Below are 8,300 nucleotides of genomic sequence, written 5' to 3'. Positions count from 1 at the left end.
CTGCGCTAAATAGAGACTTGAGTGAAATGGGACGTCATTGACAATGGAGGGTCTAATCATGGGTTGGCAGCAACGTAATAGAATGCCTACATTGACTTTTCGCTTGTGCTTTTGGAAGAGCTAAGAACATTTTTGTCTTGAAACATAGTTGTTTGATAAAAATTTTAAAAGCCCTTTGAGTGTGAAGTAGAAGCACTTTTAATCACTTTGACAATTTTTTTGATGCAATCAAGTTAAGGAAATTCAATTAAATAGGAGAGTTGTGAAGTTAAGTATAAGAACTAGAAGTAAGAGGTTCATTAATTAATTAATTTTGTGAATTATCCATGATTTAACAACGTGTAAATACTCTTACATGAAAGAGAATGTTACTTGCTCGATTTTTCCTTTTTAAAATTTAAATATTGCTCTTATTAAAAGAAATGATACAGTTATCTGTAATAATTGCATAATATAGCATGATGTAGACCTATCATTCGTTGACTTATTTCTGTAAAACTTTTACTCTCGTAGGGTTTTCACTCTAATTGCATACCCAGTTAAACATGGGATGCATGTATTTATATTAGCATCAGGATTACAACAAGAGTTTGAAAACCCTAGATACAAGGAGATTTCAAAATACAAACAGAAAGATTACATGCTCAGCGTTTGACTTACAACAAACATTTGAAACTGAAAAATCCTATAAACTAGGAACAACAGAAAGATCACAGTTTGAACTAAAAGAGGATTCCTCAAGTCGCGGGAATCACACGTGGATCTTGACTTCGTCTAACACCCCCCCCCCCCCCCCCGGCAAGCTAACAGGTGGGGAAACCACTGGTAGCTTGGACACTAATAATTTGAATCTAGACGAAGACAAGCCCTTGGTAAAGATATCAGCTAGCTGATCCTGTGAGCAAATATAATTAACAAGCAATTCACGACGAACGACCTTCTCTCGAACATAGTGATAATCAACTTCCAAATGCTTTGTCCGTGAATGAAACAAAGGATTCGAAGCAAGGGAAATTGAAGAGACATTGTCACACCAAATCTGTGGACACACAAGATACAAATGCAGGTCTTTGAACAAAGATCGTAACCATGAAAGCTCGGCTGCTGTGTAGGCTAACTACTGGTACTCGGCCTCAGCACTCGACCGAGACACAGTTTTCTGCTTCTTGGAGCTCCAAGAAACAAGATTGGATCCCAGATAAATACAAAATCCCCCAGTAGAGTGTCGAGTATCGGGATTCCCTGCATAGTCCGCATCGGAATATGTTGAAAGTTGTGCAGAACCTGGTTTGTACAGAAGACCATGACTAGGCGTGGCCTTCAAATAACGAAGAATCCGTTTCACCGCCATCCAGTGATGAGTAGTGGGGGCATGCATAAACTGGCAGACTTAGTTAACAGCATATGATAAATCAGGACGAGTAATCGTGAGATATTGTAGGGCCCCAACCACACTACGATAAAGTTCTGGGTTGTCGAACGGATCACCAACATGTGCACTGAGTTTTTGACCAAAGACAGCAGGTGTTGAAATTGGTTTGGCCTCTGTGAACTTGGTACGGGACAACAAGTCCAACGCATACTTTGCTTGGCAAAGATGCATAGTCGTGCCATCATACTTGACTTCCACACCCAAAAAATAATTAAGGGGTCCTAAATCCTTCATCGAGAACAAGGTGCCGAGCCTTTTAATCAGCCTAGACATTTGATGAGGACTGTTGCCAGTGATTAAAATATCATCCACATAGATTAGAAGGATTAAGTAAACACCGGAGTGATTGTAGACAAACAAACTATAATCACAGGTTGATTCCTGAAAACCAAGTTGGAGCAAGAAATCCGAGAATCTCTCAAACCACGCCCTTGGTGCCTGCTTAAGACCATAAATACTCCGCTGCAGCTTACAAACATGAGAGGGAAATTGCTTGTCAATAAACCCCGAAGGCTGTCTCATATATACTTCTTCACGTAAAAACCCATGCAAAAAGGCATTTTGGACATCAAGCTGCCGGACATGCCAACCTTTTGAGACAGCAAGACTGAGAACAAGCCTAATAATGGTGTGCTTTACAACAGGACTGAAGATTTCGGTGTAATCCACACCAGGCTTCTGATGAAACCCATTTTCCACAAGACGCACCTTATGTCGTTCAATCGTGTCATCTGCACGTCACTTCAGCTTAAAACCCCACTTATTTGGAAGTATATTCATGCTAGGATGAAACGAAACCAAGGTCCATGTCCCACATTGCTGCAGCGCATTAAACTCCTGTACCATAGCACTCCTCCATTCGTGAGACTTCACAGCCTGACTAAAACAAGTGGGTTCAAGAGGAAACTTGTCAACAGTGACATGCATGGCATATTTAGGGTTTGGCTTTTGAATTCCTGACTGTGAACGTGTGGTCATACGATTGCTCAGAGTCTCAGGCACCATTGTTACCGGTTCTGTGGATACCGTGACTTGCTCATTTGAGGGTAGGTTGTTTGGGAAGGGTGAGGTTGGTTGTATGGGCAGAGAAAACAAATGTGTAGTTGAAATAGGACTTGGTTGGGCGAGGGAAGTAGTTGGATCAGGTTGTAACTGAGTAGTTATTGGAGAACATGTTTGGTCGCAGGAAGAGGGTGGGTGAGTAGGTGATGGAGGATTAGGATTTGAAAGTGTTGGTCGACTGTTTGATTCGTGGGGTAGTAAAGGACTGGACCTAGCAGGCATATTAAAGGTTAATAAAAGGTCAGGTGAGACATGGTTACCTGGTGGAATGACGTCTGCAGAGGAAGATGTGAGTCCCTTAAAAGGGAAGGAGTCCTTATCGAATAGGACATGGCGAGACAAGTACACTCGTCGTGCGGACAAATCCAAACACTTATAGCCTTGATGATTTAGTGAATATCCTAAGAAAACACAAGATTTGGATTTGGGTTGAAGTTTATTGCTTGTGTAAGGTACCAACCAAGGAAAACATCGACAACCAAACACTTTCAACATGTCATACTTTGGTTTTTTTTTTTTAACAGCTTCTCATAAGGTGACACATGAGACAAAAGTTTTGTTGGCATTCTATTCACCAATATGTTGCAGTTGAACACGCATCAAACCAAAAACGATTGGGCAAGTGAGATTGAGAAAGCATAACTACACTGGTTTCAACAATGTGTCGATGTTTTCTTTCTGCGAGTCCATTTTGTTCCGGATGTTTGGGACATGAAAATCGTTGAGAAATTCCATTTGTACTAAGGAAATTTTGAAATGCACAACTCTTATATTCACCTCATTCATCACATTGAAATGTTTTAATGGAAAGATTAAGCATTTTCTCAACACAAGCTTTGAATTTAACAAAGATTTCGAAGACTTCACTTTTGTTTTTCATAGGAAAAATCCAAGAATATCGAGAATAGTCATCCACAAATAAAACATAGTAACGAAAACCTTCATTAGAAAGAACTGGAGAAGACCACACATCAGAATGCAACAGTTGCAAAGGAAATTGAGAAACAGACTCAGACGCATAGAAAGGCAATCTAGTGCTCTTTCCTAAGGGACAAGACTCGCAAAAACTTACATCAGAAGTACCATGAATTGGTACCAATTTATTTGAAATCAAAAACTTAATTATGGAGTAGGATGGATGACCAAGACAGGCATGCCATTTTGTCACAGAACACCGGACTCCAACAAAGGTTGAAATTGGATATTGGAGTTGTCCACTGCCACTTGGAAATGGGTATAACCCATTCTCACATCTCTCTCGGAAAAACGTCTTCTGGGTCTTGAGGTCCTTAACTAGGAAAAAATAGGGAAATATTAGTAGGTAGCATCGATTATCTAAAGTAAACCTATGGGCAGAAACTATATGTTGAGAAGCAGTGGGACAGTGGAGAATATTGTTTAATTTAAATGAGCAAGCTTTAGTACATAATTGATTGGAACCAGAATGCAAAATAGTGATGCCAGAATCATTACCTACACCTCTAACAATTTCATTACCAGTATACTCTTTAGGATTGACGAGATTTTGAAGATCAGGAGTAATGTGTGCATTAGCACCGGTGTCCAAAAGCCAATTACCATTCTGTTGCTTGTTCAGAGTAATAGGAGAGGAGGTCATAGCTGAGAGTTTTTTTGTAAGAATCCTACCTTCATATGCCGCATTCATTCGTTGGTAGCAATCAAGGGCAGGATGACCTGGTTTTCCACAAATTTGGCAAACAATGCGCTCACCAGGACAATGAGGACGATCACCATTTGTCGGGTTGCGCTAATTATTGGTACGAGGGTTGTAACCTCGGTGATTGAATGAAGTGCCATGATTGGATGAAGACATACCTCTCCCATTTCCTCGCAACCTTCCACCGCCACGACCTCAAGCAGTAACAAAGGCATTCACAGGAGCAGTCTCAGCGAAGGAAGCTTGTTGTTCAGCCATTCTGCGTTCAGTGGTCAACAGTAGTGCCTCAAGTGTGGGATAAGTAATGGTAGAATCTCGAGCTTGAGCAGCACTCACCGTCATTTCAAAGGCAGGTCCTAGATTGTTCAGCACAATCTGTACAAGTTCATCATCATTGACAGGTTGCCTGGCTGGGGCTAGGTTATCAGTTATCGCATTCATGCGATCCAGGTAATCCGCAACAGAGAGATCACCTTTCTTGGTCTGCAACAATTCATTTCACAGGAACAAAATTCGATTTTGGGATGTCGAGGCATACCTCTGCTCCAAGGCTTCCCAAGTGGCGCGAGCAGTCCGCTTGCTCCCCACAGTAGACAATACAGAAGCAGTTAAGGAGCCATTTATCCAACTAAGGATCGTTTGATCCTGTTGGACCCATGCAACATACTGTGGATTGACAGTGGTGATACCGGGCAAGTGTTTTGGAGGACACACGGAGGTACCATCCACATACCCCATCAGATCTCGACTTCGGAGAAATGGGTGAATTTGAGCCAACCACAATGGGTAGTTGGTTCTATCAAGCTTAATATGGACCACAGTGGAGAAATGATGGAAGGGATTGGTGGTAGGAGGGGTGGTGATGGTGGAATGGGAGGAGGTGCCATTTCCGTCAGCCATGGAAGTGTGGAAAAAAAAAAAGGTGGATCGAGTCGTTAGACGGTAGGGCTCAATACCATGTAAAACTTTTACTCTCGTAGGGTTTTCACTCTAATTGCATACCCAGTTAAACATGGGATGCATGTATTTATATTAGCATCAGGATTACAACAAGAGTTTGAAAACCCTAGATACAAGGAGATTTCAAAATACAAACAAAAAGATTACATGCTCAGCGTTTGACTTACAACAAACATTTGAAACTGAAAAATCTTATAAACTAGGAACAACAGAAAGATCACAGTTTGAACTAAAAGAGGATTCCTCAAGTCGCAGGAATCACGCGTGGATCTTGACTTCGTCTAACAATTTCATGATTATATTTTTTTTCTTTGTCTAGACTTTGAAATTTCAAATCTATAATAATAAATATGGAGAATGCTTTGAAATTGCACCGACATCACATGCCACTTACCTAAGTTGTTTTTTCTCTGCTTACCAGATTGGACTCCATGGGTTTACTTAAGTCATGATCAAGGTAAATTAATGGAGCATTTGTTTATCTTTTTGCTGGGTAAGATGCTTTATAATATGTTATAGTTGCACTAATGCAGAGTAGGAAAAATGGCAGTACGTGTTGAGAATAGTTTCACATTAATGGCAGTGGGATCTTGTATGAGCTTATAAGTAAGTTGGGTTATTCTTCATATTTTCAATTGGTTTTATAGAGGAACCTCAACTTCTTAATGATATCAGAGCCGATTGTCCCACGTATGAAGTTAAATGGTCACATGTGTTTCACGTCACCCCGTTGGGTTGTTCACGTGTTAGGCTTGAAAATTCACCACACATGAGAGGCGTGTTGAGAATAAGTCATACACTGATAAGAGAAGAGACATGGTATAACCTCAACTTCTTCAGTACCTCGAGACATCATCAAATTGTAAATCAAGAGATTTGTTTGCCAAAATATTTAACAGAAGAAACGGTTACGTTGGTGCAGCAACATGTTTCTTCCAGAATGTGCCATGCTACGTACTTTAACAAGATAATTGCAATTTAAACTTTACTGTTTGATGAAAAAAATAAAAATCGTGAACCGTTTTCTTTTGCGTTTCTCTGAATATCCAGATTGTTTTCATGTTTCCAATAGTGGCCAATTTGCAGGATTAAGGTGCCATTGCCGCCCATTTCCTGAACCGCCTTTTCTTGCGAAAGTTGGAGCTCTGCAATTTTCGGCTTCTGCTCTTGTTGGGATTCGTTCAACAACTTTAGGCTTTCAACCCATGCAAACTAGAAGAAGACAAAACCCAACTTACAGTAGTTTTTTTTTTTTTTTCTTTAACTTTCAGGAAAAAAAAAAAATGAACCCTTCTCAATGATTCTGCATATACACAGATTTTGAATTTTTGATGAGTAGTCCCAATTCAATCAGGACCCTTTTTCTTAGTTTCAAATTTGTTCTTAACCAACATGATTGCACAACTTATGAAAATCAAGGAGATTTTGCCGAATAGTTTGATGTGTTATGTGACCTAAACATTTTTGTGGTGTTTTTTTATTTTTTATTTTTTTGTCAAAAATAAAATTTTATTAATGAAAGGGAATATTACAATGTGATAGATGGGTCTAAGTCCAAACAAACACAAAACACTAGATAAACAGAGTAAGACATAGTAGAGATAGACTTAAGCAAAATGAGAGCTACACTCAGAACATAAAGGGAGGCCTACACATACTTAAGGCCTGTAGGCAACAATAAAAAACAATAGGAAAAAACTTTAATCTCAAGCAGCAAAAAGCAAGCCTCCACTGCCGCCACATCATCCGGGAAGGAAGAGATTGCCCCGAACTGAAAAAAGCACCCGAACCAAAACTAGATTTGAGAGTGTTGCACACAATCAATTCATCAAGACCAACAACATCCACAACCACACCTGAAATTAAGGTCAAAAAACATAGAGGAGGAGGGGAGGGCAAAAGGGATGTGTAAAACAGCCTTGTTCCAACATGAATTGTTCCACACTTCACCCAACTTTTATGGCAAGCTGGTTCAGCAATGGGCTGTGAGCGTTGGGTCTTGTGTCAAGATAGAGTCCAATATTCCGAGATCTAATTCATGATTATGGGCTGGAAAAAAATGAGGGGTAGCAAGGGAGAGGTAGGAAGAAGGGTGCGATGTGTGGATGGTTTTGCTTTGCTTTCTTTCTTAAAGAGAGAGAGAGAGAGCGCTGATTGAGGTAGTAATTAGAAGAAAAGTAAATATTTTTATGGTTAAACATGTGATTTAGAACTTACTCTTTAATAGTTGTTTTGCACCAGAGAATTTTTGGCTCAATTCGTACACAAAAATATTTGTTCTTCAGGGCAGGTAGCTTTAGCTGGAACACTAAAGAGAGAGGTGGTTTGGAAGTTGTCAGGGACCATGAAAAATTCACCATTTCCTGTTTAGAACAAAGACAAGAATTAAACATCACAAACCAAATCGAAAAAGAAAACGCAAAAAGAGTCATACCTTCTTCTAAGCCTTCTCCACATCAGATAGAGGTTGAATTGAACATTGTCCAGGAATTGGAAATATACATGTCTCCACGTCCTCTTGAGAAGAAAAGGGCAACAGAATCCCAAGAACCCTACAACGAAACCAAGCGCAACGGATAACCCAACCTATAGACTTTGATCCTCATCGTCGTCCAAATCCTGGTTGTTCTCATTCTCATATGCATCATTGCCATTACTTGACAAGCACTGGTTTGGAAGTGGGGTGCCACAAAGTTTTGGATTCCCTTCGAATGCAGAGGCACTGAAGCCTTGGAGCTAAGTGCCGGCTGGTATTGATCCTTCAAGATTATTGTATGCAACAGTAAACGTAGACAAGAAATGGAGACTTGATAGTGATGATGGGATTTCACCTGACAGACGGTTGCTGTTGAGTTCTAATCTCTCCAACTCTGTGACGTTGGATATTTGGTCTGGAATATTGCCAGAGAAGTTGTTGATGCTTAGATCCAGTTGTTGAAGATATTGCAATTGGCCAATCTCAAAGGGTATGCTGCCACTTAAACTGTTGTTCCTGAGGGAGATTACTCTTGGCATGTTGGCCGCATACTTGTACTGTGAAGACAGCACAGTTGCATTATTACCCCGTTGGAAGTAGATGGTGTAAAACCTGTTTGAATGACAATGAGATCACAACTGGATTGCTTGTGTGGGGCATAACTGGTTGTACTGGTTATGTGAAACACGAGA

General features: G+C 40.2%; 1 long non-coding RNA gene across 1 annotated transcript; it reads right to left on the bottom strand.

Annotated features, from left to right (window-relative positions):
* Window positions 1–6,658: 6,658 nt before the first annotated feature.
* On the bottom strand, window positions 6,659–8,206 carry LOC148698290 (uncharacterized). Its single transcript, XR_015961098.1, has 3 exons — window positions 7,567–8,206; window positions 7,350–7,495; window positions 6,659–6,903 (listed from the first exon to the last, which is right to left on the bottom strand). It is a non-coding gene; the product is annotated as an uncharacterized LOC148698290 (long non-coding RNA).
* Window positions 8,207–8,300: the final 94 nt, after the last annotated feature.

This window comes from Pyrus communis, chromosome 3 (assembly GCF_041283825.1).
Source record: "Pyrus communis isolate YQ-2024b chromosome 3, ASM4128382v1, whole genome shotgun sequence".
Taxonomy (NCBI): Eukaryota; Viridiplantae; Streptophyta; class Magnoliopsida; order Rosales; family Rosaceae; genus Pyrus; species Pyrus communis.
Note: the sequence above shows the minus strand (reverse complement) of the source record. Positions and strands in the feature narration are given on the sequence as shown.